The 26,789-nt window shown below is 36.0% G+C and overlaps 1 long non-coding RNA gene across 1 annotated transcript in view; it reads left to right on the top strand.

Annotated features, from left to right (window-relative positions):
• Window positions 1-5,705, top strand: part of LOC145936641 (uncharacterized) — a 36,811-nt gene extending 31,106 nt beyond the window's left edge. Inside the window, exons 2-3 of the long non-coding RNA XR_014425424.1 lie at window positions 4,937-5,325; window positions 5,657-5,705. This is a non-coding gene — a long non-coding RNA (uncharacterized LOC145936641). The remainder of the gene's footprint in view (window positions 1-4,936; window positions 5,326-5,656) is intronic.
• Window positions 5,706-26,789: the final 21,084 nt, after the last annotated feature.

Genomic DNA, 26,789 nt, shown 5'->3' with positions numbered 1-26,789 from the left:
CAGCTCGTTCCTCGCTTCCTCCCATCCACGGAATTAGATCGTCTATTCTCAGAGAGAACGCGCACGCTCACCGCTCGCCTCTAATAGCCGTTTAGAGGGTTAATTTCTCTTTGGAAAAAAAAAGAATATGGTCATGGGAGCGCGCTCTCGCGCTTTTTGCCGTTGATGCGCCACTTATACTTCGATGATATATATCGAGCAGGTTGGAAAAAAATCTGTAGCCGAGATACATGAATTTTAAAATATGTAGACAGTATTTTATTTTTGGAAATAACAAGATTTTATAATTAATAGTAAGATCATTACGATAAAAAAATCTTTAACAAAGTATCTATTAAGTAATCTAATAAAGTACCTATTAATTAATCTGATAAATTTAATTTATAGCCAAATATGTTTTTAAAATATCTTAACATTATACACAAGGAAAAGTCAAGAAAATATTTTTTTATAAGAACTTCTTAAGAATATTCTTTATTACATATTCTATTAAATCAAATCAGACAAGATTCCACCGAAGATTAATGAGTGTTTTAACAAATGATTTTCAATAAAACACTCATAAATTTTACTATCACTAAAATTAGCCACTACTACTAAATGATTCTTGACAATGAGATTTCAGAATTATAACTGAAATCACTACTTATACTATGATATGATATATTAAATATATGATAATACATTAATTTTTAAGGGAGCGAAATTTTATATTTTATGTTATTTTATTAATATAGATAGTTACTTTATTCCTGTCAAAAATACTACGTGCAATTATCGAGATAAATGCTCAAAAAGCATTGTTTGATAAATGCATCGCAAGCCATTCTCATTCTTCATGGATTTCAGCATCGAACGGCGGGAAGATTGCATCTCTCGTAATCCCCGCGAGTTCGTTGTTCGCGGGAGTACATTCTGCGCTTGTCGCGTTTCGATTTAAGTACCTCTGACTCGATTGGGCTCTTTGAAGCATTGCGTGTCACAGCGAATACCGTGCCCATTCCGCGAACCTAGTGCACGATCGCATTTGCACGGAAAGCCACGACGGACGGAACACTGCTCGTTTGTTTCAGATTTCTGCCAGGAAACGCGCCGTCTCACCTCTCCTACCCCAACTCACCCTTTTCCTTTCTCTCTCTCTCTCTCTGTTTCTCTCTTTGCTTCTCTGTTTCTCTTTTCTTGGTCGCACAGTCAGACGGCAGCAGTAGGAGGCAGTGAAACACGCGCCCGTTCGTATATGCACGCAGAAACCGTAAGCGACTTCGTTTCCCGCTTTTTGCGAGCGATTCGCGAACGTTCGCGTAGCCAATAATTGAATATTGGAGCCAAAATGGTGTAGGTGAAAACAGGGGGAGAAAGAGGAGAGAATGAGATGGAAAGAAGGGAAGGAGCAAAGAAAGAGAAAGAGAGAAAGCAATGAAAAGGAAGGAAAAATAGAGAGGAGAGTGATGACGGAGAGAAAGCGGTGGCTGTACAACAGGATGAGCGAGGGTGAGAAGAGGAAGAATCACAGGGTTGGGTACGGTCGATGCTACCGTATGGAGGGCGGCACGGGAGGAAAAGGCGAGCGGAGGCGGAAAGGGAGAGGGAGACTGCGAAAGGCGAATTCGCGAGAGTCGCGGCGTTGGGGGAGAAAATCGATATTTTAATTGGACAAAATAATTGGAACGAGCGAACGAATGAAAGATCGTAATCTCCGGGCTCCCCTTTGTATATTGGCGAACCTGCACGTCCCATCCAATCCTCCCTCCAATCTCTCTCCTCCCTTCCCTGTGATCCTCCTGTCCCATCTCTTTCTCTCGCCCTTTCCCTCCGCGAAGCATCTCTTGTGTTCACCGACCGATTCTCTCTGCCGTTTAACGCACCCCGCACCTCTGCCCTTCCACCCCTGCTATCATCGCATCGTGTAGATGTACATTACATTAATGGTCACGAAAGGAATATAGGGGATTTAAGACTCACGATTGATCGTTAACTAAAATTATTCGTAATCGACGGTATCCGATTTGTATGAGGATCGCAAAGGAAGCATTTTTAATTAAGCTCTTCAGTCTTTAACAGGATCTAAAATTTTAATGCAAATAATAATAACAATTAGAAATTTCTTCGCTCTTGTAGAGATTACTTTAATATATTATTTAGCATTTAAGAATTTAATTAATAAATAATGAAAGATTGAACTTAAGCTTAGAAATTGTAAATCTGCAACCATCGGTTCGACGATATATGTATAAAATAATTGTTGATACAATATATAACATACATATTATATACGAGATTTATATGTATATACACAATCACATGCAAGTATGAATGGCGGTAAACGAAGCGCGTCGAGCGGATAGCGCGTAATGTCCGATAATTTCGCGTTGTTTCAGTTAATTAAATTTCATTTTCTCCCCTTCTCTCCCCTTTAAGCGGTTTATGCGCCCCGGCTTATCCCCGGCCGGTTTGACAGTTGACCACTGGCGCGATAGCGAGCGCGACGTCGAGCTGGCCAATTTCATCGCCACCGGCTCGTAAAATTAGAATACACCCGAGGAAAACCGCTACCGAAACTTCAAAGACCCTCGCGAAATCCTCAAGTAACTGCCTTAAGACGCTGCGACTTTCAAAGTGTGCTCCGTCCGTGGCAGTTTGCATTTCTGCTCGCGAGTTATCAAAGATTATTACGCCCGAAAATATCAAATTATTATATATTCGAGGATAAACTGTATAATTATATTGGCCATTACAGTTGTATAGCCATTTCAATTTAAATTAGCGTCAAATTACGGTGATTGTTTGTGTTTAATAAATAATTTTTCGGTCTTCAAGTGATGAGAAAAACTTACGCAAAAAAATTATTCTATAAAAATATCATGTTAACTTAAAAAAGGATCATTTTTGAGAAATTAAATAAATTTGATTCAGCATTTTCCTCTCTGTTTTTACATAAATTATATTTTTATTTATGATATAGACAAAGAAGAAAAATTTACTTAATTAAATTTAATGCTAAGCTGTCAGTTCTAAACCTCGCAAAAGTGATTTTGTCTCGCACGATCAATTTATTAGTCAAACGGAACAAAATTGAGGGTGGCGATATAGCGCGCGTGGTTCTAAGTCACCCGTCGTGGCCAATTACGTAGGGCCCAAATATTTTCGCTCCGATTTCGTCCGGCGTGAAATGGAGCGTCGCGAAGGGGGTGGGGAAGTGAAAGGACGGGAAGGGTCACGGCCGAGGATAAGGGTCTTTGCGCCTCTGGCGCAGTCGACACCTCCACACGTGCTCGCCATGCGCGGCTAGTTAGAGAGTCACGAGAGGCGCCGTATATCGGTGGTTATATACTTGTTAGCCCTTAACTGGCCTCCTACCCGCCTCTTCCTATCCGCCTTTCGAGTTTTGCGGTGCCCCGATAGTTCATTTGTTTCGTTCGCGGACTTCCGGTCTTAAAAACGCCGCGCTGACGATAACTTCCTCTCTGCTTCCTCTTAAACGATTTTGTTATAAAGCGAGATGCACGACGCAATAGCATCTCTTTGAATAATATAACTACGTTAAGAAATACAATAATTTTCTATATAACAATGTGTTAAAAATATTATACACAGAGAGAATTTTTTCTTAGAATTTATCCTGAAAATCATGGTAATCGTGGGACAATATGGTATGGAAAGAATTTTATGAGAATTTCTTTGATCAATATTTATCACAATAAAAATAATAAAATCTATCACAATAAAATATAAAATTTAATTAATTTTACTATGCAGTTTAGTAAAATTAATCAAGCATATTTTGTTGTGATAGATATTATTATTTTTATTGTGATAAATATTAATCAGAGAAATTCTCATAAAATTCTTTCCATACCATATTGTCCCCCGATTATCATGATTTTCAGGGTAAATTCTAAGAGAAAATTTTCTCAGTGTAACATTCTTAAAAAGTGTCTTAAAACTATTGATCTTACATTAATGTAGAATTTCATTACAGAATTTTATTTATCCAAGCACTTTGATTATTATCTCCTCTTTCTTTCTCTCTCTGTTTTGATTATCTAATTTCAATTTATTAAAATTTAAAATTAATCAAGAAAAATATTAATTCGTCGTCTTGTATTTTACAATTTAAAAAGAAATTTCCGAAAAAAAATTAATACTAGAACAGAAAATATCGACACCAGTTGGTAGCGGCACGTGTTCTGTTACATTCGCGGCGCTTCATAAGACGTGCCGAACAGAAGTTCTCTTGCTCGTCAAGGATAAGTAGCCAGTCTTCATAAGTAGCCGTTCGCACTTGTCGATAATAGCCCTTTTAAGAAGTGGCTCTCGAACGTCACGCCTGTGCGAGATCGCTCCTGGGGTCATAACGACGGATTATAGGCTCATCAAAGTTTTCACACGAGTCGAGAGCTTTGGGAAATCATTAATATCTCTTGTAGAGTGAGTGCGTCCCGCACGCATCCGCTTTAATGGAATCGCCCGAGCGCGTTTTCGCCTCATCGTGCTACCACTTAGCAGGGCCGCTTCCGCCCGACGTAAAAAGGTTTTGTTACTTTTCGGCGCTTTTTAGGCCGATGTGTCGAAGATTTATCGCGTGTTTAGATTGAGTCGCGCCATGCCGGATTAAAACATTCAATGTAACCGTTGCGATAAAATGCCGAGAAAATTATGCTGCTGTCGGATCATTTTAATGCTTCAGAAAGTTATATTTATATTTTCCATTTCTTAAACGTTATTATCAACACAGATAATTTTAGAAGATGTTTTACAGATTATCGGATACATATATCAATTTTTTATTAATTAATATAAATAATTGGAGAATTCTTTAAATTCTGTTTCTCTACTCTCTTGTAAGCAATACTGATGAAAAATTATAAAAATCTTAGCAGAAAATGTGATAATAAGAAAAGCAAGTGTGTATTATATAATATAATTTTCCCATTAGGTGTATACCTTGACGTTGGTGGGAGGACTCAGTACCTGAAAGAGGAAAAGGATATCCTGAAGAGGAAGCTAAGTGCCCAAATGATTTTTGAACGTTTTCGATCAATTTCGTCTTAATTTGGAAATACTATGTAAAATGTCGCGCATCCGCGTTCGGGAGTGCCGTATAAAGTATCGCGCGTTCGTATCGTGGATGGTTCATCGTATCTTAATTCGCGACTGTCGTGTAAAATGTAGTCAGAGTATCGCGGATGATTTGTGCGCGATTGTCATTAACAATTTTGTCGCGAATTAGTGCAGTGCGCGAGTGCAACGAACGAGAAACCTTGACAGCCTGAGAGGAGGAGGAGACCTATAGGAGGTATCAGGCGACGGCGGAGCAACCTTGGGGTAAATAATTCATTTTATTTATATTTATTATATTATAGTATTTCTTATTAATTTTGCACGTCTGTCTCTATATTTATTTGGTTTAGTTATTTTGATGATGAAAGAGTTAGAGAAAAAAACTTTTATACCTTATGAAAACTTATACTTAAGAAAAAATATAGTTTTTATTTCACATATTATATATAATTATTTTATTAAATATCTCTTCTTTCTTATTATTTCTTATTTTTTCATTATATCGATTTTTTTATTTGATATAATAATTGCTTGAAATATAAATTATTTTGTGTGTGAACGCTGCTATAATTGAAATCTTATATTTATGTTATAGATCAACGTAGTTTCAACGTAGTTACACTCCGCTGCTGCGCATCGACCGGTGAGTGTAACTTTTATTTCATGGTAAAAAAACGCCAAATAAATATAAAATATAAGTAATATAAATATAAGTAAAAATAATTCTATATATACACGCACACATATGCCTAATTTATTATTTTTTTTAAACTTCTGTTTGTCATATACAAATGTGAATACTTTTTTACATATTTGGCGTGTTTTTACTTTTTTTAAAGAAAGATTTATAATATATAATACAAGAGAGAGATACGAAAATTTCATTGGAGAAAGCACAAAAATCGAAAGGAACCAAAGAATTGAGGATAAGAGAGATGCGTGAAGACAAGTTCAATTCGTGATATGTATTAATCGTTCGTCCAGCAATTATCCAACATTAATGACCGAGTCGACAAACGTGTTTGCGCGTACGTAATCAAGTAACAGTCGTAACAAGCTATCGGATTTCTTGGATTTCATGGCCTGTCATCTCGCAAATTGCGGTGAGACGTCGCGTCGCAATTAGCGTAAAAGGCTCAGTGAAAAATGCTTTTTGAGAAGAGATCTGATGAACCACTTTCTCAATTTCGCGATGATTGCATTCGATATTCGGCACCCGTTTGTGAGATCGTCGCTCGTGCATTCCTGGCACTTTGAAAAATGTCTTTTATTTTTTTATCGGTACACAATATTCTCTCGTATACGTGAGATCGTAAAACGCATCCCCCAGACTCGTCTCGACGACTATGTTTAGCCGGGATGTTTTCGAGATGAATGTTTGCTGCGTGTCTCCTCGTTCGTATCTTTTTTTTGCACCGGTACGCGCGAGTTATTCTCCATTGAAATTCCTCTTGCCGTTGCACTCTCTCTCATGATGCAATAAACAAAATTGCACTAATTAGATATAAGATAGAATGTATAATAGAAGATGCAGTGTATGTACATATTCGCTTTAATTTTAATTCATAATAACATAATTAAAGTAAAAATAGATATTAAGTATTTCTCTAGGGATTATAATATAAATTTCAATAATTATAAAATAATGTCGACAACAGGCAGAAGCAAAATCTCAAAGGTAGGAAAATTACATAAGCTTTAAAACGATTTTTAGGACAAAAATAACTTTTCTGAGGTTTAGAAAAATTATTTAATGATAATAACTATATTTTTTAGTCATGTATTTTTCTCATAGCATTTTTAACCCAATCAAGGTTCGGTTAAAGTAAACGTTAATTTAAAATCGCCACGCCTTCTGCTAATTCTCTCTCGTCACAGACAGAAACGAAAAGGTGGAGAAAGGACTGGAAGCAAAGGGATCCGCATAAACGTGAGTAGTTACGCCGTCATTTAACGACAGGAAGTGTTGCTCGAGAGAAACATATGTTTCGCGTGCATTCGTAATGATTACACTCGCGTTCGACAAGTTCCTCGTTATTTCCTTCTTAATTATAGACTGGCCGAACTCGAACGTGCCCCGTGTGAAACGGTTTTCCTTCGTTCCTTCATCTCCGTTCTCTTTCCTTAACTTTACATCTCGAAATAACTCGTCAATCTTGATATTTGCCTACACAATAATTAAGATATGTCGTTTTGTGAAATTTTGCAAACAGGGGCAAATTGTGATTAATAATTTTTATAATAATATTCGTATATATACACATTCGTATATATACATATTCATAAAATATAATAGAGATTTGATGTAATTTCACATAAATCGACAATAATGGTTATTACAATTATAATGTATAATGTCACAAATCAAAATGAGTTATTAAACTCCGAAATTTAGGCGCAGATACAAAACTGTTTATAGAAACGAAGAATAAACGAGACATGAACACGTCGCAAATTTGGTAATTTCGCGGGGTACTAAATAACTGACTGCGAGCGACACGAATTGATTATGTGTATACGTAAATGAAAACGCACGGGCGGTTAGCCGAGCGTCAGTGCGAATCAGCTGTTATCAGCCGTTTATCTCGCCCCGCGGCAATAAGTTTCAATATTTTACTGTGTTACAACTTCGTCAGGCCGCGCTACAGCGAAAATTAACTCTGATACCATCGATATAAACTGCTGCGCGAATAAGGCCCAAAACGATGGTATCATAATCGTCGATATCTTAATGAGCGTTCGATGACAAAAAATTATGCAGCCGGAGACGCGCGAAAATACAAGGCGAAGGTTGGTGCGAATAAGCGAACGAGTCGCGAAAAAAAAAAAGGAAAATAAGGAAAGGGAAAAGAAAAAAAAGAGAGAGGGCGGAGGGTTTTCTCGCGAGACGACCGACGCTCGTTTCGCAATTTAAATTCTGCCAGACACCCTTAACCATGAACCGGGTACGAAATAAAAAAAGGAGAGCAAGGAACGAAGAGAAAGAGAGAGAAAGAGAGCGGCAAATGTGGCGAAAAGAGAGCAATCACAGCAGCAGCAGCGGCGGCGCTGCGACAGGAGCGTTTGTTTTTTGAAGTCTGTATTGCTTACAAATGTCCCGTTGTAAAAAGTGAACAGCACGGTCCTAATGAGTTTGGTTGTTAAAAGACCTCTCTCCCCCCCTTTTTTTTACGCCTCACGTGCTCTTTCCTTCTCTTGTCCCTCGTCGCCCGCCGTCCGTCATTCTCGCGGAAGATCCATTAAAGTGACGGACACATTGTAGACCGTGATCTTCCTCGCACAGACTTCGTACGGCTTTAAACAGCTTCTAATAATGCGCGAAAAATAATGCACGTGGAAACTAATTTTGTGCATTCTTCATAATTAACACAATGACAATTGAGTAAAAATATTAGGTAATATACACATAAAATTTTTCGCCTATATATAGCATTCAAATAATAATTTACATGAATTATCACAATATATTTACATGAATATCACAATATATTCAGATTATTATTATAAAATATAATAAGTAATTATGTTAATTGGCTGATTAAAACACGTCCGCCAGAATTTACAGAGACAAGATTAAGAACATGAGCAAGTTTATGATGTAATTTTCGTGAAACCAATCAACGTTGTGACTTTCGGTCGGATTTCGGTCGATCTCGGACACATCTCAAGTCGTAATACTCGATAGTCGGCGCTTGTAAATGGTCCTAGGGCACACTTAAACGCCCATTTCCTCAGAAATCCGCCCAAATCGCTTAGACGCAGCAAAGCGTTCCAATTAAGAGGTATGCGTCTCGCTTCTGGCATCTCAGCAACGAGAGGATATATATATTTTTTTTTTCACCCTCGTCGACCTTTCCTTCTCTTCCCAACATCCTCCCATGTTACTGTACTCGCGCGTCAACCGCGTGCTAGCCAGGAGAAGTTAACTGATGAGAATCTTTCGGTCTATTAACGGCGTTGCCACCGACGTGGCGTGCAAGCAAAATTGATATCTTGTTGCGTGTGTACGCTGCACTATATTGCATCCTTTCGATTTCACTTTTTCTTATTTTCGTGAACGCTATCGTCTCGGTCAAAGTTGCTAGTCAAACATGGATTTTAAAACGAAATTTTATGTATAGTATTTGTGTGTGTGTGAAATGTCAAACTCAGACGCATGTTTAATTGTTCGCTTTATTTGATAAATATCTAGATATTTATATATTTATTTTTTCATTTTTAGTTTTATTTTTAATTTCCAAGCTGTCTTATAATACTTTCTTTATATAATATGAATTGAAATTAACACAATAATGCTGAACTTGATATATTTTTTATGTTTTAAAGAGAAGAAAAAAAATTATTATTTTTATATTATTTTTATAACTTCTTTATATTATTTTATAACTGCTATTTCTTTGTCCGTCCCCTTCGATGCGAATCTTTACTTTACGGTTGCGGGGCGCCGGCCATACAACAATCCGAAAGAATCGTAAACTAAGGATATAAACGTGCCGCGAAACACTTCCAAGAATCATTGCACGAAACATGTGTTTAAGATTAGAACGACGTTCCACTACGTACCATTCTACCGAATCTATTCAACGAAATAAAGTTTTATAAGCAGAAGCTAAACGATATTATTAAAGAAATGGAAATTTCTGTAGCATACATTAAATATTGTACAAATAATATTGAAATTTTACAACTAGCACATTTAACAGTCTCTAAAAAAATTCATGATTTACATATTTATAATAATATACATATAGTGCAAAAACAAAAATTTATATCATTATTTAAGAAAATACTTGTAGTAAAAAAAATTATTAATGCTGAAACACTGAAGCGACGTTTTCTTATTTGAATCTGCAGTACTTTAGATTGAAAGGGTAGGTCTAGAATATCCTGAATATTAATGAAGATAAAGACGACTTCGTCGTAAGTGCTGACCCCAGAAAAAGCTTTAAAGAGACGGAACAGAGACAAGGAGGAAAAGAAGCAGAGAGGAGCACACATTCCGTGAGCGCGTGCCGCGGTGTCAGTTCGGCGAGAGCGAATGATACGTAATTTATAATGGCATGGGACTAAATACCCGACGTATGAGAGGAGGATACGCGCGAGTTAAGAGCGAGCGAGATCCTCGTCTCGGGAACCACGTTGACGGTCGCGAACAGAGACGACCGGTGTCTAAATATTGAGCGCATGTCGAGAGTGCCGTCGGCTTCTAAATGACAACGAAAATAGAAGCCGCAACGTGGTCCGCTATACGTCATCTCGCTCCAGCCGCGAAGATCCGCGCGATTCAGTTGGTCGCCGACATCGTGTTTTCGGGCATCATGTTTGGTGTTAGGTGGTATTTCCTCTAAGCGTGTGCTTCATCTTTCTCTCGTCTCGACTCGTCTCTTCTTCGCGTGTTTTACAATTCGTTCCCGCATCGCGACAGGAGGAAGCGAGAAAAAGAAGCGTCGCTGTCTGTCGTCTTAATTGACTAGGTGGGCTTTTGAGCGTGTGATGACTCGAACGATGCTTGCTCGAGTCATTCGTAGGAACGACTGTGTGTGGAACATGCGATAATAAATGTGGCGCTCGTGTCTAGTGTTTGGTGTTAATTTGGTTTCGATTGTCTACTGGACGTGATAAATTCATCATCTGCCTGATGATGACGATTTTTATATATAAAATCATAGAATTCGGAGTAATATGGTACATAACGATAGATAAATGTGTTGAGATATTAGTGATTCTTTCAAATTGTTTTGCTCTTTTTACGAATCAAAATTTATTATAAAATATTGTTCACGTAAAGCGACGCAGAATATTTTTAATGTTTGTGTAGCAAGATAATTTCTCTTATTTCGTGTTTAATCCTCAGCATCCAGGATCAGATTAAAAATATTCTGCGTCTCTTTTCTTGAACAACATTTTAGAATAAATTTCGATTTGCAAGTTATTTTGTGACTTTTGCATATGTACATTAAAATATATACATTTTATATTAGAAAAAGATGCAAAAAATTGAAAATTTATTTTAGAATAAATATCAATTTTAGATTTGTGAGAATATATCACAATTGAAAACTGTTGCAATTAAATACATTGTGGCTTATTTAATTTTTAAATTTGTGAAAATAATTCATTGTTTAACTAAAATCGAAATTCACGTAAAATGATTGATATTCGTTACTATTATATATCTTGTAAACCACTCGGTTTCAGGGCGGTCAATGTTTCGCTAGAGAATCTTTCGCGCGACTTTTATTGCCGCACAACAGTGGAGTCCAAATTGTTCGATTGTCCGTTTCGAGTGGCTGCGCCATTGTCGGGCAGTCGCAGCTGTCCCGTGCCTCTTAAATCGCAATTATGCGAATGCCTAGCTGCGAAAAAGGGGGCCACTTTTCTGGCGTTTCGCTCAAAAACTGATCCTTCGAACGGTCTACAATGGACGTGAAACGAATCGCTTGGGTTACTTTTATCCACCTCCCCTTCTCTCTTGCTCTCTCTTTCTCCTTGCCTGCACCTTCTCGTTTCGAGATTGCCATATTGTCGAGGGCGTGAGGTCCTTCCGAAGGCGATTTTCATCCGTAAAGCCATTCAAATGCCGAAGAATGCTCATAGTCGAGAAATACACGTCTGGCCTGTGTATCGCGTGGGAGATACGTCCGCGAATCAGACTGAAAGTATAAAAGATTGTATGTGCTTTATGGATCATACATATACTGGTCCAGTAGCCTCTCTCTCGAGATGTGACTTATGAATACGAGAGACGTGTTTCCGATTACCTCTTTCCGGTTCATATTCATCTATACAAAAATACTGTTAACTATTTCCAACAATCAAATATAACATTCAGAATATTATCCTTAAAATAGTTAAATATGTTTAATAAACACAAACTTACAGAAAATTAGAATTTTTATTATTTTAACTTTCTGAACAATATATTTATAATATTTATAACAACGAATAATTTTCAAATATATTTATGTGCCATTTATAAAGAAAAAGATATTGAGAGAGATATCTTTCTTCAAATATATTATCTCCTTGAGATAATATTGATTATAATTTTTATAAAATGTTATGCGCAATCTAAATTTAAAAGTGTTAAATGTTATGCAATCTAAATTTTAAATCTTGATGTTTTAGCTTATTAAAGGGTGCGGTTGTAATAATAGTTGCGAATGTCTTTGTTCGAGCAAATCGGGAAAATAGATCAGTAGATACACCGATCGCTGGGAAATCGCATTGTACTAGAAGATCCATTTATAAAAGATGTGACGCACCATTGTGCCCCATATACAACCGTGAAGCACTCGAAGTTGTTTAAATCGTTGTAAAGCTCGGAGAGGACGCGGTCGAAATATCGCTTTTCGTTCTCGAGTGGCCGAAATATCGCTTTCGTTCGATTGTCGACTTCTTGAAAAGAATGAAATTGAGTCGGATAATCCAAACCCACAACCCAAGCAGGTGTCAAAGTCTCTCTCGCTCTTCCACTCTTTTTCTGAAAAGGTATCGTAAAATCGTAAAGACCGCAATGGATCCCGAACGACGTTAAACGATGCTTCCCGGGTCGCTCACCGTCCGTGGAAAAAAATCGTCTCGCGTTCCGTCAAATTAATAAGAAACGACTAACGACGTTCGTGATAAATCTCGCTTCATGCTACATACATTTTTTTACGATCATGAAAGGGTGGTAGATCGCGAAACTGGAGGACAGAAGAGGGGCCGATGTGGTATCGAGATCTTGAAAAGGCGCCGTCCATCCTCAGCCGAACATCCCCGCGCCTCGAGTGGATCAGAGATCTCGCGATCGTGTATAAACTAATTTATCTCGATAAAAGTGGCCTTAATGAGTCAAATTAAGCCGGCGTATAATATATGTGTGTACGTATATCGCTTGTACGCGGCGCCGACCGGTATCGCGCACACTGAAGAGTGATATACAGTTCGGTAATGGTGCAGGAGAATCCGACACCTGGTCCCGTGGCCCCTTTGTCAGCGAGTATCAAAGACCGTGCGCCCCGCGCTACGAGAAGAGGACCACATAAACTCCCGTGGCATTCAGCTAAATGGTTCTAAAGTGCTTTCAAAATACGACGCTGCGCCGAAAACCTCGGCGGATCGGAGCGAGGCACGAAACTCGAGGGGGTGGGGGAATACGATATGGGTGGTTTCGGGAATAAAAAATGCAGATTAGGATTAATACGCCGCACCGACGATTCCGTGCTTCTGTTGATTTATGCCTTAACCATTTATTGCCACCGGTGGCTCGCGTCAATATCTATTGCCGACACTAATTTCATGATTTAAAATGACAAAGCCATCCTATATATACTATAATACAATATTTTAAATATTTTATTGAATACACAAAGTCGAGATGTAAAATTCGATTATTTTATACATATATATATATTACCTATGATCTAGAATCTAGATTCAAATTCTGATTTAGTTGATATTTTTTAGTATATTTATCAAGTATGTTTTATTGCTTTTCTTAATCAAATTTTCCTCGAATGTGTGGAATTGAATTATTTTTAATTGGAAAATCGGAGGAAACATTTATTACCATTTTTTAATTTTTATATTCTTGGATATCTTTTAATACTTAAATTAAATTTCTATTATGCATTTTATATGTTTTACATGTATGAAATCAAAATGAATAATCTCTAATTTTTTATCGTTTAATTGCAGCAACAAACTTTAATATTTATCTTTATTTAAAATTGTCATATTTCATTATCTCCTGAAAATATAAAATTTTTATCCGCGAGTAAGATGGAGAAAGACGGATTCTTCGCGAGAAATATTTTCGATCACGAAGTCCATGACGACAATTCGAACGACGCGTGCGTGGGTAGAAATATGTGTATCGTATTCACGGCGGTCCATTGATCTCTGAGACCAAAAACGCGTCAGGTACAGCTGCTTTGAAAAACGTATGTCGCCAATGATCGATATGTCTATAGAACATTTAATGCGTGTGATCTTCGTGGATTACTCGACCGTGAATATCCATACACTATCCGTTCTCATGCCTATGTCCTGCCATCGAAAAATATGATTTCAATCACCCACATTATATTCTGACAATACAATTCTGACAATGAAGCACCTATTTTCGCGTAGAAATAAATCGAGACAAAAATTAATCGGGATATACTTATTATCACGAGTTTTTTATTAATTACAATTATCGTACATGTTTTTCAAAACTGTAGAAACGAGATACTGAACGAACGATAGTTTCCATCGTGGCTGTACCGTTTCTTTGCAAGAAGGTGCGACTATGTCTGAATACACTGTTGATTGGGCCATAAATGTGTCTGTTGGGGTACAAACATTTTTTTTCCTCCTATTTCGCTTTATCATATTCTCCTTCGGAGAGCCACGAGCCATGCGGCACCACACGCAGGATCGCCGATGACTTTCTGAGCTGTTCGATCGATGCCTCTCAGACTAACTCGCCGTAACTCGATTGAATTCCACTTTGAAACGATTGACGCAAAGAGAGACTTAATTTTGAACAGCTTCGACTCTTTACCTAATTCAACAAGTCGGCAGACGTTGAAGAGTATTTCACTTAAGATTGAGAGAATGTAGTTTAGTATTTGATGGATATAAAAAATTACACGCAAGTGGTTGAATTATATAGTACAAGTTTAAAAATATCAAAATCATGTCTTTCTGATCGTAAATTAGCGAAACGTCTCAGCTTACTATTTTTACATTAAAAATTATACATAATAAGCAAAAATATTTATTTTTAAAATAACAAATGTTTTCTCAGTATACTCGGTATTATATTAATATTATTAGTTAAAATTTATTTGTTCTTTTTGACGAATAAAAAATATAACTGTTTAAAGACTTAAATTTATGTATAAATATAATTCTCCGCTTCTTGCATTGTAATAATACACGATTGGTCAAACTGATCGTTCAAATTTAAAGAGAAGGAGGCGAGTAGGCAGAAAGAGAATGCGGAATCCCGCTGAATAATTGCATCTGGATGCAGTTTGACGTGCTGGCGCAGGCAAGAGTCATCCCGCTCGTGCTCGACGTCGGTCATCGAGAATCTTGCAGCACCGCGTGAATGCTCGTCAAATTCTCGGAACCACCGACAATTCACGGCCGATGGGTGGTCTCCGCAATACGTGAGGTCTAATATGTACCATTTCGCGGTGCACTTCGATGTGCAGTTTGATTTTTCGAGGAAAGATAGCTGAAACAATGGAATAATAGATGCGAAAAAATAAAAATAAAAATCTGAATATTCCGAATATTCACATATAATTATATTAAATAAATATCTACAAAGATTGACAATTATATCATTTTCCATTGTTCCATTATAAATATGTATTAGGGATTATTTTTATGCGGGATTAAAATCACAGCTCAGCGAGATTACATTGGTTCTCTAATCAATTTTAGACAGTCTCCGGGAATTTATACCATAGACTTTTTATTGTATTGTCATATACAATAACAATACGTTATATTTATAAGGTTCTTACGGTCTGACGGTCGTTCTCAAATACTCGTCGCGAAATACGTCAGACATCTCTGCTCCGAGGAACGATCTCGCTCGATAATCGAAGACAGTCAGTGCATTATTTATCTTCCAAGCGCGCGGGCGCGTCTTCGATTCGACGGGCCCAATTAAGCGATATATCCGCGAGCCAAGGTCATTAGCTCATTAGCCATTGATAGGTACATTCGGTGCCCAATCAAAAAGCATTCTTCGGTCGGCGCGTATTCGTGCTGATGTCATCCGACTCGTGGAAAATCGACGTCCACCGGACGGGCGTCTAACGTGAATCGTGTGGAAGGAAGACAAACGCGCGGCCGAGGCGGTCAACGAGCAGGGAGAAGCAAGAGGGATAAAAAAAAGAAAGGAGAAAGAGGAGACGAAGGTGCGAGAGGAAGGATGAAAAGAGGAAGACGAAGGAATGGTGAACGCGAGAGAGAAGAGGCTCGTCTCGTCGTCCACGAGACTAGTTAGCACCTTCTCTTAGGCTCTCGCGAGCTCTCGAATCAAGGCGCGCATTCTGCCTGAGCCGGGCTGGCCTGCCAGCCACAATGCGGCATTGTACTTAAATCAGATTCAATTTGGGCCCCATTGAAAATTACGCTTAATAAATTATTTGGGCAATTCATAAATCCGCCTGGCGCGCGGGCCTCTCTCGGCTGCCTCCAGTCCGACGAGAAAAGTCTTGCTCGGTTTCGAAAGGGCGCGCAGTCGCGCCTCAACGGAGGACCGTCTAATGGACCCGCCGGAGATACACCAGCAACCAAGATAAGTCAGGGACGTACAGCTAATCGTCGTAGATAAAGACAAAATAATACACAAAATTATATTGAAAGAAAATGTTTTTTAATTAGATTTAGAAAGAAGGACAATAATTAATACTAATAAACAATTTTTCTACTGCAAGATTATCTTCATTAAAAATGTCAAAGAATATTTTTTTATAATTTATACAAACATTTATTTATTTTTACAGACATATTTCTTTGAGACATACTTTTTCAGATATGTTATCTCGCGCATTCTAATATAAAATTGTGAAGAACGAGATTTAATAAAGACATCAGAGATTATAGATTTTTTAGTAACTTTTATTCTGACATACATATAAATTAGAAAAGACATACGTAAAAATTAGAAAAGCAAAATTTTACAATACCTCCACCGCCACATTCTTCTCGAGATAAATTTAAAAAGTTAGATGACAACGGTATGTTAGACGATTAAATCCGACCCTGATGATGACTATGATTGGCTACGAAGATCCTCAGGTAAATACGCACGCACTCACATATGCGAGAGGATTCATTCTCTACCTGCGCGCGTGTACGGCGTTTATGGTACAAATTAGTAGGCAGTTATAAATGACACAGTATCCTTATTATCGTCTTGGTCTTATTTCGTCGCCATGTACGAACCACGTTTGATTCATTATTCAGAGAACAAAGAAAAAGAACATGAAAAATACAGTTTTATTATAAAACCTAATAATTATATGTATACAATTAGGTCTTATAATAAAACTGTATGTTTTATCTATGTCAACAAGTGATTCGCAGTATTTATAAAAGATAGAATGATCGAGAAGCATGAACTAAGATAAGAATCTATTTTATGTTACTAGAAATCGGTATATTTATCATAAAAATATTAAAGTGTGATAATCGGAAAAGTGTGTAAAGCTCAGGGAAAGAGAGAAAAATCTAAAGAAGAGCGGCACGTTTAGAAAGCCGCAAACAAGGGGCTGACACGTTCAAACAATCGTGGAACAGCCGGCGAACCTATAATTAGCGTAGGATCTTTTTGGGAATCCCTTTCGCCATTCGTTTTCTGGAGCGGCACCGGACAGTTAGGACGTCCCGATCCTGTTTCCATTCGGCAGATCGTCATCTCCAAATGTTAGACACGCAGTGTAAAGAACTCCCGATCGTCTTAGAAGTTACCGCGCAAAATTGATCCGAACCCTAAAAAGGATCTTTTGCGACCTTTGTCTTTGATCCTGACTCGAAAATTCAAATATTTGACCGCACAGAGCTTGATAAATTTAGAGATTGCCTAATTCTCTTGTGAATTCAATTCTTTTTATATTACCAATTATTTGAACATCAATCTTCCATCCTATAATATTGTATTTATTTTGAATTTATTGTAATTCGAGAAATAATAAATTTGAATAAATTATATAACAAATTTTTAATATTTTTAGAAATAAAAATATTTATAAAATAAACAAATAAAAGTAAAGAAATAAAATCGCATTCAATGAAATATCCAAAAAAAATTAATATTCTCTAAAGTTTAACATTTTTATATAAATTTCAAGGTGTGCAAATATAAATATACACGAATCGTCAGCCTTAATCGAATGCGATTATCGATGGGCGTGTTTATGAGCAGTTATTTCACAATTGAAATACAACACCTGGTCTAATCTTCTAAATCACGCGATCGTGAATTAATGAAAGTATACACGGAACCACTCGAATAAAGTCATCTCGCATCTGTGTGATTTTCTAAACAGCTTCTGATTAAATAATACGACTTTCAATATCCATGAGTGCTTCTGATCTATTTGAAAACTAATCGATTTGATGAATATAAGATACGGAAATTATAAATCGTGAACTTCAATCAAGGCTGATCAAAAATGAATCATCAATTATGAAATTGTTCTATTTAAAGAAAACTAGCTTAATCTATATTTTTTATGCACAGTTTATGTTATCATTTACACAAACATGATAAAAAAGTTAAATGAAAAGTTCAATATTTATTAATTTAATTTTTATTAGACTTTTAATTTACAAGAAGTTTTTAGTTTGCAATAAATTTAATATATATAGCTAAAATGCCTGTGCAAACTGTAAATTAACGATCTGTTGATGAAAATCAATTTTTATATTTTGTTCATTTGTTGTTTAAATATGCGTGGCTATTTAAAGATTAATTCTATATATTTCGTATATTTCTATATTATTTGCTATTAATATTTCACGTACATACATACGTTCATGTTTAAGAATAACGATAGAATTGAGACTATAGCATGCGGTGTATCCTTCCAATCTAATTGACGACGGTTATCGAGGATGTATAGGGGACGCTCCGGTAATTTCTAAGCGTTACACTTTTAATCAGCGCTTCACGCAAGATTGACCAAGCGTAGCATCTCGTACAATGGACGGCGCGCCGTCGAGAAGGGTATAAAAGTATTGTGTCTTGATTTAAGGTCGCAACGCTGCCATCACACAGACTGCCGTCTGCGATTCAGATAAAAGTGACGTCGATTTAGGCTCGACTGGCGACGGGTTATTCGTCAAATATTGCTCAGACACACTAATGATATTAAAATCTGCAAATTGACAGGGAGGAATAAGTATTCTTTTCAGTTGATCGTAATTCCAGGGAGATAAAACGTTTGCACATATGTGAACTACCATCATATAATATTATAAACGATAATTTTATCGTATGATAGTGTATGTGTCTTTAATTGTAGAAAATAGATCAATTTCAAATCACATAAATCACAAATATAGTATTAAAAAAATATATAATACAAATTACAATTAAAAACAGACTTATTTTCAAGCATCATTTTTTAAGAGTAACATTGATTGTCAAATTTTTGATAACTTAAAAACATAACATGCGCAAGAAGAAACGAACGGATTAAATAATTCGGTCAACGCGTGCATTTATAGCTATGTAACTGCGCGAACGGGCGATCGACAAAAATTCGACGAGAGTTCAAGAAAGTATAATTTTAGAAGCGTAAATGCAATAAATCTGTAGGATATCAAAGCGCTATAATTAAGAAAGAATTTCGAACTCTGACCGATGGTCAGCACACATCTTCGAGTTACGCATGAGCGAGAGAGATACAGCCGTAATCGCGACGATTCACCAACACTTCGGACTCGATACAATGAACGCATTCAGAGATAGTTTATCAGGCCGACGAGTACACGTACAGCACACGCCTTCTTAAGACAAATTTATTATGTTAGAGGACGGGAGACGTAATTGGGCAATCTCATACATAAATATCAGGGAGCAAATTAATTCATCATTTTATCACGATCGCGTTATACTTACGAATTTATCATTGAACGGTCAGTCGGGTTATTCGTCCCCTCTTGTTGATGCTTAAATAAGTAGTTTTTAAACAAATAATTTGGCAATATATTCGGTAGAAAATATACATGTGATAATACAATAATATAATTTATAATTTAAAAAATAAAAATATTACACAAAAAAATAATATAGTTTAATTAAAAAAAAATAGACCTCTAACGTTAAAGCGGTAAAAGCGATAAATATGTGTCCTAGTGGCGGAAAGCGCGTAAGGCACCCACCCTCATTAGTTCTTGACGAGGAAATCACCTTTTTCTCGGTTCTACTACCAATTATCGGGCACCCGACTGAGATGAAACGAGATGCGTTTTGTCCAACGAAACTACAAGTCCGTCGCCAGGGCGTGGCGCCGAAACGGCATGATGAGGATGGTCGGCGCAAATTTCTTTTTCGTTTTCCAATTCTCCGCGCCTCGGCCGCGTCTCTCTCTCTCCTTCCGCTAAATTTTCGGTTCGACACACCCTTCTTTCTTTCGAAGCGTTTCGATTTTCCATCGTTTTTCCGTCTCATGTTTTCTGTCTTTCTATTTAACTAATTCACATGAGGCTTTAAACAGTTTTGTTATTGCGAGAACAAGTTCTAATTAGCCATTGCGTCGCGATTAATCTTCAATAAAGTTTCTAGTTTTCTGATGAAAAAATAAATAATTTATTATTTACGTGTAACTTAAGTGTAATAACTAAAAAAATGTGTAAATTACGTTGATTCACAAAAATATCCGCGCGAAGCGTAAAGAGACAAATAACGCATTGTTTCTTTGCATAATTTTTTTCGAATGTAGATAAATCATATTTTCGACGAGCTGAAATCGAAAAAATTTGTATATCTCAATCATATGTGATACGATTGTTCATTAATTAATTGAAGAATTAGACCTAGTTTAGACCTTTTTAGTCATTTGTTTTATAAAAGCCATTAATATCATTTAAACAATATATCATATTAGCTGATGTTTTCGGAGCATCACGATGAATGTATTTGTGAATTTTTGAGAGAATTAAGAGACATCTCTATTGGGCAGATATATTGTATCTAGATTACGTATCGCGCAAACGTAACTGCTCTTAATGACAGCGCAGAGAGCGAGGATATAACGCTGAGCAAAAGCGACCGAATGATAACTCGTAGATAACGCCTCGTAATTAGTCACTGCCAATTAACAGCTGCTTAAACGGAAAACAACCGACTGCATTAATGATATTTGAACCACAGTTTCGCCGGAAACGAGCGCTTACGTCATTCTATCTCTCTCGTTCTCTCTCCCTTTCTCCCTCCCCCTTTTTCTCTTTCTCTTTCTTGCGACTCAACATTTTTTTATAACCTCGTAGAATATATTAATCGCGCTAAAGGAAACTATTCTTCATTATCCAATCGTGAAAAGATACGGGGATAAGAAATCTGCCGTTGTATAATTTATTAAGACATCCGGCCAACATTATAATTGGAACATTATTCTATAAAAATAGTAGATTTATTGCATATTGAAAATAATAATTTGAGAACGAGTAAAATGAGAATTGGTCGACATTGACTGAATGTTGATTCAATAAATTTAATATTTAAATATATCGAATTTTTTGTAAAATAAATCCAAAACATTCTAAAAAAATTAGTTTTCTTTATATATAATATAGAATATTATATATAATATGGAACCTTTATATAGTTCCTATTCTTTCATCATCCTTTCAGAGAATTGAATTGTAAATTACAAATTATAAAATATTATTCTGTTTTGGGATTTCTTTGTTTACAAATGCTTTTAATAAAAAGAATAAGCGATTTGTTTTTAAGGAAAGCAATTTCTTCTGAAAAGATAATCAAATGCAACCAAATGAGAATGCAAGTTGCAACACAAATAGAAAACCGGTACGACGGTGGACGTTTTATCTCATTTTTCTTCATTTACTTCACAGCTCGAGATCGGTATAATTAACAGATAATGCCCGCACCGCCACAACAAAATAAATTTTTGCAAATCATTAACGTATAATTTTAATTGAGAGCATTGACGAGGCCTGGAATTAATTATTCTGATTGTGAGCGAGAAAGAGGGGGTATGTTGCCTTCTTGTTGCGTTACACGCTTTATTCGCATATAAGTAGACCTCGTTTTCTCGTCGACGTTTCTCGCTTATCTTGTTGCCAATTAATTGCCAGTGGCATAGTTTAGATGAAGATAACTAGAACTTTCTTCCCTTGCAATCTTATTCCGATGTCTGTTTGTTCAGACTGTCTTGAACTGCCATAATTTGTGAGTATTTTGTTCTTTGAAACAGGGAGAAAAGGAGATGGCATGATTAAAAAATGTTTTTCTTTAGCTAACAACATTGCCTTCAATTAATCTGGTAGTTTTTTAAAGTAATTAGGAAAATGAGAGAGACAGAGAGATTGTGATTATAATAAAAAATTTTGAAATCCGTGTCAAATATACTTTCACTTATAAAAGTAGTTTGATGTAACTGATGATATGTGCTACTTGCTTATTTTTATATAGAATCAAATATAAAAGTTTATTTATATGTATTGAATAAATATTAAATTAAATTTAAAAAATATTGAGTGTATATATATGCGTCGATATTAAAATATATTTGTAAAAATTTTATAATTTACTAAAAAAAATATCGCATCTAGATATTGAGGGGGGGGGATGTAAATTTTAAAATACTATTATCTGCACAAAAAATATGTTTCTCAAACGCTTATCTTGCGTGTAATATTGCTATATTTATAATTATTTCCTTGTTGCGATTTTATTAATTCCGCCCTCTCTTTCCCTGCTAATGACATTATTAATTTTAATATATGTACTACCGCAAAACAATTTCTACATATTCAGATATTGCATAGCAAATTTATGAAAAATTAATAAAATATATTATTCTCTTTTTATTAAAGATTATTATTATAATCTTTATTATTCGAAAAATTATTAATAACAATATTACAATTAATATTACGATATAACAATAAATTAAAATATTCAAGAAATGCATTATGATTTGCATTATGCATGACAATACAAATTATAATTTCGATTTTATTATAATGTCTATAAAAACATGCTTATTACACCGCTCTAGTTAAAGTCACTTTTGATTATCAGTCGGCATTTTATTGCACATTTTCACGCGAGTTACTGTTGTGCTGAGCAATTATGTTTCTTCTGCGGGAAACATTATTGCTTCCTTTCATCACATATGATAAGAAATAATTGTGGTCTGCACGAATGACATTATATACATGCAAACATAGATCTAAAATTTAATTGAAGGGGGGGGACTGGCAAGTTAAGAGCCACGCGTGGTAATTAAAGCGCAAAAATATATGTATGTTTTTGTCTTTATTTAGTGAACGTTTCGACCCATGTATCCAAATATATTTTAATATCGACACATATAGATCTAAAAGTTTTCCAATTCTATTTTTCGTTTGCCTGGACGAATCTTTCATAAAATTGTTCATCGATTTCATCAGTTAATTTTATCATATTAAATAATTATTGCAAAAATGTTTATATTATATATTTTTTATTTAATATTGATAGAAAATAGCACTGTTTTTTATGCATTCTAAATTATTTTAATTCTTTTCAACGTAGTACTTAATATAATAATAAAACAAGTTTAATTTTTTTATATATATCTTTTTATATAGGTATATCTTTTTAATATATAATTTAATAAATTAAATATATAGATTTTAAATTTAATAAATTTTTAAAAATATATAATATCTAACATAATAAAAATATTTTCGAAAAAATGTACCACACACACATTGTGGTAATCTCGCAATGTATCATTTTTCATTCTGTGACAAATTTTGACAGCCGCTTCATCCGATTAAACTAGATTTACAAAAAGATATAATCTGTCAATATATTTCTCACCAAACTTTCTTTCTTCCTATATTTCCTTGTTCGGTTACCTTTTTCTCATTTCTTTTAAGGTGCAGGTAAAAAAATACCGAGTTGGGCTTATTGACTTAAATCCAATATAAATACAATTGAATGCGCATAGTTTCGTTTTAATCCAATCTACAAAATTCCTCAAGAACTATTCTGAGAATTTAAAGAACAGGAGCATTCTAAAATATTTCTCTTAGAAGCTGTAAAAAAATTCATAAAACGCGTAACTATGAATTTTTTGAATATTTCAACACAATTCAGCGAATGATAAAAAAACGAAGATATACAGGGTGTTACAAAAGCATCGGATTTGCTTAGTACCATGCGATAGAGAATGAAAATCTAAGAAGATTTTTCCTCGACGAAAATGTCGAGGGAGGTCATCATTTTTTGCAAGTTCCCAATTTTTGCCATCATATATCTTAGTAACTAAGCCTTAAATTAAAATTCTATTAAATTAAACTCGACCTGAAATTAACTGAAGAATGCAGTTTTGTTAATATTTTAATTCCATAAAGTTTATTTTGCGAAAAGCCCTTCATTTTCAATCACTTATAACTCGAAAATTATTGATGCCTCGACATTTTCATTGAGAAAAAATCTTCTTAGATTTTCATTCTCTATCGCATGGTGCTAAGCAAATCCGATGCTTTTGTAACACCCTGTATATTAAAGAAATAAAAATATTGGAATGCAGATTATGTTCGTATACTTGAGTTCTTAATAACATATAAGCTAAGAATATGACTATATTTCTTAAATCTTTTCTTCTTAGGATTTCTGATATACAGACAAAAAATAAATCAATATAAACATAAATTGTCATTAAAATAAAGTTCACCAACAAATGCAATCTTTTTATTAAGCATGTAGTTGGCGAATTATTCTGTACGTATTTAACGATCGACGTTATATTATAATATGTCGGGTAAACTGAATAAAATCATGATTTACGATAATTAGCCCGACTTAACATGAGATTAGCCAAAAAGCTAACCCTTCAACTTTGTAGGTAAATACATAGTACACCGTTGCGCAACCCCTTTCAGGTAGTCTCGATAGCGGCGCGACAAGACGATAGCTCCGCGAGCGAACGGCACGTAAACCCGCAGAGGCCATCATATCCTTATTATATCAGGCACTTATCCGGAGCGGCATTCATGTCATGCCTGCGTGTGCGTGCGCGTTTATACGCGAAGGCAACCGAGATGAGGTTGCGGGACGGAGAAGTGAGGGATAGTTACCACGATACGCCATACAGCGGCGCGGGAAGAGAGAGAGACACCCCGCCGTACCACCCTCATATCTCTCACGCTTCGCGGGTATTTCTATGGGAGGGAGACGCCCGTCTAATTTCCTGTCCTGAATTTCGAACGAGCGAGAATTTGCACCCTTGAGTTCACATCAACGCGGTGGCAGAAGGGATGGTCGGGGAAAGAGGGAGGAAGAGGGTGACGGCTTTTGAGAGGTGGAAAATGGGGAGAGAGGTTGAAGGAAGGGGTGAGGGAGGGCACCGGTCGGGAGAGCGACGGCCATAGGTGGAGGGAAAACGCGCAAAATCGCCAGCCACCCTTCTATCACCCCGCGCTTCCACCTCACCACAGTTGCGCCATTTTTCGATATCATTCTCTCTCTTTCTCTCCCTCTTTTTCCCATTTTCGCGCTGCGAATGAACATGTTTTTTTCCATGTTCCTCTCTTCCGATTTTTTTCCCCGTTTGCGACGTCAAGCGCGCTTCCGCTCGCGCGGACGCGAACGCACGCCGGCGCCGGCGCGACGACGAGAGTTCTTTCCGATTGTGAAAAGTGCACGGAACTTTTAGGAGTATTTTCCGATACTAAATAATTCAATGTTCTCGTTCAGGAATATCTGTCATATGCATATGAGATGCTGATGTACTTGAGAGATAAATAAAGATCAAATCTCTCGAGATAAATAGAAGTTCTCGAGTAATAAATATTATTTGTATAGAATAAAATTTATTTTTAAACAAGAAAATATTTCTTAGAAATGACATTTCTTATTACTAACTAAAATCTTATAACGTTACTAAAAAATTAAAAGTATTTTCTATAATTGTTCTCAGAAAGAGATGTAGTTTCTTACATAATGATATTAAAATTCTTATAATGTATGTGTGGCATTTTTTGATAAAAATATATTATATACAAAAAAAAATAAAATTTATCGAGTTTATTCGCTGTGACGACAGATAGAGTTTTCGTTCGCTTCAAGAAGCCGTAGAAAGAGAAACTACTCCGGAAAAAACGTTTATTATATGAGAGACACGCCGAGCGTGACGATATATGCTTGCCGCGGAGCGGGCCCCTTTTACGCGGGGTTCTATTATGTGATTGTTATGAATTTCCTATTAATAATAAATAAACAAACATAATGGAGAGGCCGTCGCGGTGCGTTAGCCACGATGATGCATCTGGTTCCTTCCTTCGGTCACAAGGGTAATTCAATGCGAACACCCCGTGTATCCGATGGATAACTATCGAGAATCCCTTTCTCTCTTTCTCTCTCTTCTCTTTTTCGTGCTTTTCTGTCGACTGTATCATCATTGGCGTACTTCTAGACGATGAAGCGCGCTATTGGATGCTCCGGGAACAACGACCGGTAACAAATCATCCCCTTATGGTCGATGCTCAAGTCCGCGTGACAATCTCTTTTTTTAATGCCACCCATCCCGGCTCCATCAAGGGTAAATTTAATGCGTTAAACGCTTTAAATACGCGGTCTTGTCTAGCGTTTTATGATTTCATGTTTAGATACGCGCTGATGTGAATGGAAATTTGGCACGAGGCAAATTGAAATTTATTAGCAACTTTTCCGACTCGTCTCTTCAACACTGCGATGTTCCATGTTTATACGTTCTTCTTGCACACGTTTCAGATTTTAGCCAAATACAAGATATTATTGAACAATGTTATTTTTCGAGATAAATTTGCAATGCTGTTGTCAAGAATTTATATAGTATATTTATATAATACTTTTCTCTTTTTCTAAATTTAGATATTTTTTTGAGAGGGAGGAGGCGGAAACTTAAATGTAATTTGTACAATTTTAATATTATTTACATAAAAGAAATAAAATTTATAAATATAAAAATTGCTGAGATTAATAAGAATAGCTGAAAATTGCTGAGTAA

This window comes from Prenolepis imparis, unplaced genomic scaffold (genome assembly GCF_030444845.1).
Source record: "Prenolepis imparis isolate NDT839.2.m4 unplaced genomic scaffold, iyPreImpa1.0 SCAF_1, whole genome shotgun sequence".
NCBI lineage: Eukaryota > Metazoa > Arthropoda > Insecta > Hymenoptera > Formicidae > Prenolepis > Prenolepis imparis.
The sequence above is the reverse complement of the archived record's forward strand: the minus strand, read 5'-3'. Positions and strand labels throughout refer to the sequence as shown.